This window comes from Empidonax traillii, unplaced genomic scaffold (assembly GCF_003031625.1).
Source record: "Empidonax traillii isolate 1590-97213 ecotype Southwest subspecies unplaced genomic scaffold, ASM303162v1 scaffold534:size827195, whole genome shotgun sequence".
NCBI classification, from domain to species: Eukaryota; Metazoa; Chordata; class Aves; order Passeriformes; family Tyrannidae; genus Empidonax; species Empidonax traillii.
Window position 1 is genome coordinate 395,161 of NW_020955727.1, and position 2,986 is coordinate 398,146.

The 2,986-nt window shown below is 66.2% G+C and overlaps 2 protein-coding genes across 3 annotated transcripts in view; one reads left to right on the plus strand and one right to left on the minus strand.

Moving 5' to 3' along the window:
• Nucleotides 1-2,557, minus strand: part of LOC114064321 (hexosaminidase D-like) — an 11,305-nt gene extending 8,748 nt beyond the window's left edge. Inside the window, exon 1 of one of the 2 annotated variants that reach the window (XM_027897260.1) lies at nt 2,534-2,557. The gene's annotated coding sequence lies outside the window, so the exon portion shown is untranslated. The remainder of the gene's footprint in view (nt 1-2,533) is intronic. The other variant, XM_027897257.1, reaches the window with a different exon arrangement.
• MLST8 (MTOR associated protein, LST8 homolog) overlaps nt 1-2,986 on the plus strand; it is an 8,712-nt gene that overhangs the window by 533 nt on the left and 5,193 nt on the right. The gene's annotated exons all lie outside the window — the stretch shown is intronic.

Here is a 2,986-nt window from a genome sequence, read left to right on the forward strand (position 1 = left end):
CCCAGACTGCCTGCAGTGTCCCACACAGGGGCACTGTGGCTGCAGCACGAGGTGCTCAGCCAGGCCAGACCCTGGTGAGTGCAGCCCTGGGGACACTGCTGTCACTGGGGCACCACTCCTGCGAGCCCCAGGAGCCACCAGCCTCTGCAGCCCCAACACAAACCCTGGAAAAACACCACAGCACCCCAAGTCCTCTGCTCCCACAGCCCCCTCGGGCTCCTCCTCGCCCGCAGCCCTGTTCCCAGATGACAAGGGACCGCCGGTGACGCCAGCTCCTACCCCAGGAGCCCGGGGCTGCCCTCCTGTGGGCAGCACATCTCCCATGGCCCTGCAGCACAACAAGCAGGAGGCAGCACAGATCCTCCTGGGGGCCACAAACAAGGATAATTTCTGCCCTTTTTTTCCCTCTTCTATTTTCCCGTTCTGGTGTATCTGGTGAGGCAGGGTCAGGGCAGTGCATCCACCCCCAGCCCCTTTTGGGGACCCACCACCCAACATGGCCAAGGTCAGGGTAGGATTCAGCGCTGGCAGGTTTGGGAAGTGGAAGGCAGATTTTGGCAGCTGCAGTGCCTGAGCAGTTCAGTGATCACCAGGGTTCTGTCTGTGATGCCAGAGCAGTGGCACAGGGGGAGCGGCACTGAGCCCCCCCTGCCTCCGGCTCTGAATGAGCCCCTTCCCAGACACAGCCCTAACCCCTCCTGACACGCTCCCCCACACGCTGCCAGGGGTGCAGGGGGGACACAGAGGTCAGGACACCCCGGACAGCAGGACGTGTTGTCCCCAGAGCACGAGGCCTCAGCAAGGCCATGTCACGGGGCAGGACAGTGACACGCAGGAGAGAGCTGGAGCATCCCTGCTCCATCCCTACTGCCTGGTGCCCACAGGCACCCAGTCCCACAGTGCCCAGTGCAGGAGCCTGCTTTTGGGGAGCAGGCTGCTCCCTGCACTCCCCTCCCTGCATGGACAAGGTACCTTGTGGCACTGCACCTCCTGTGCTCCAGGGGACAAATGTGGTACCCACTCTCTGCCCTGCCCTGCCCAGGATGCTCCTGGCAGCTCCAGCACAGCCCAGCAGAGATGTGCCAGGCTGGGGACGGCTGCCAGCCTGGGGTCACCCCGAGTGCACAAGAAGGCACGGAGGGGACATGGGAGGGGGGTCAGTGGCCCCATGGTGTGTGGCACGGAGAGCCCAGCACCCAGGAAGGCCATAAATATGCCAAGTGCTAATGGGGCTGTCACGGGAACACAGCGCCTGATCGGAACAGGGATAAATATTTAGACAGGCGCTGTCAGCTCGCCAGGATTCGGCGCTTTTAATGTACGTTATCTCATTCAAATAGGGCAGGTTCCCAGGGCCTGAGCTCCCCGGCACAGCCAGCTGGGTGGGATGGGTGCTGGCCAGAGTGAGGGGACAGCACCGAGGGGTGACAGGGGCAGCCAGGACGCCACATCCCTGTGCCATCAGGAGATCCCTTGGCAGCGAGGGCTCAGCTGATGGACGCTGCCCCTCTAACCCGACATCTCGCCTCCAGCACCCGCTATATTTATTAACGTCACATCTCCCGCCGCCGGCGCTTCGGGGACGGCGCTGCCTCAGCTCCCGGGAGGCTCGGAAGAGCCCAGGGCTCCTCACAACCGGCCAGGCTGACTCAACACCCTCGTGGTGATGGGCTGAGGAGGGGCCAGACCCTCGCCCCCCTCGCTGCCTCCACACAGCCCATGTGGGTCTTGCTCCCAGCTCCCTGAATCCAGCCCAGCTCCCCCCTTACCTGCCTGAGCCCCAAGCCCTGGGGAAGGTGGGAGCGAACCCAAACCTGTGCATGGAGAGTGCCAGGCCATGAGGAGGATGGAGCTGAGTTCCTCAGGCACTCACATGCACACACACGTGCACACTCACACGTGAACACTCAACACACGTGCACACACACACTCACACACGTGCACACACACACACATGTGCACACACACACTCACACATGTGCACACACACACACATGTGCACACTCACATCCGCACACGCTCAGGTGCTTCCAGAGCATTCCATGGCCCGCCTGGCCAAGGCCATTTTGTGTTCCCAGCCTGTGCCACCCCGGAGGATGAGCTGCCCCTCCCCAGAGGCCACAGTGCTGCAGCCCCACAGCCCGAGGCTCCTGCGTGGGGAAGCTGTGGACTCCCCGTGGGGCTACAGCCCCTTGGCAGCAGGAGGGGCTGTTCCCCCTGTCCCCGGGCAGTGCTGGCCCCTGTCCCATCTTGCATCCCCCCCGGACACTGGGGCACCCCCTGGGCACGAGGGGCCCTTTCGACATCCCACCCGTGGGGCACTATCTGCATCCTGCAAGCCTGGCATCCGGCACCCCTGCAATGCCCCCGAGCATCCCTGCAATGCCCCCGAGCATCCCTGCATCCCCCGGCTATCCCTGCATCCTTCCCAGGCATCCCCGCATCCTCCCGTCACCGCATCCCGCCGCGGCCATCCCCGCATCCCCCCGGCCTCCCCGCGGCCCCGAGCATCCCGCGCCGTCCCGGCCCTTACCGGCAGGTGCGGGGCGGCCGCGGGCACCGCCGGCAGCGGGCGCGGGCACGGGCACGGGCACGGGAGCGGGCACGGGCGCCGCTCTTAAAGGGCCCGGTGCCCGCCGGTGCGGCAGGAGAGGAGGCGTGGAGGGGCCGCAGCAGCCGCCGCGCCCAGCGGGCACCGTGCCCACGGCCCCGCACGGGGGGACCACCGGCACCGCGCGGAGCCGCCCGCCCTGCCCGGGGCCGCGCCGGCACAAGGGATGGCTCCCGGGTGCCCGCTGCCTGCCCGCTGCCCGGCTCCCAGTGCCCGTCCGGTGCCCGGTGCTTGGTGCCCGGTGTGTGTCCCGTCTGTGCTCCGTGCCCATCGGGTACCCCAGTGCAGTGTGTGCTCCATGGCCGGTGTGTCCCATGCCCCGTGTGTACCCGGTTCCCGGTGCGTGTCCCATCTCCCTTATCCCACATCACATAT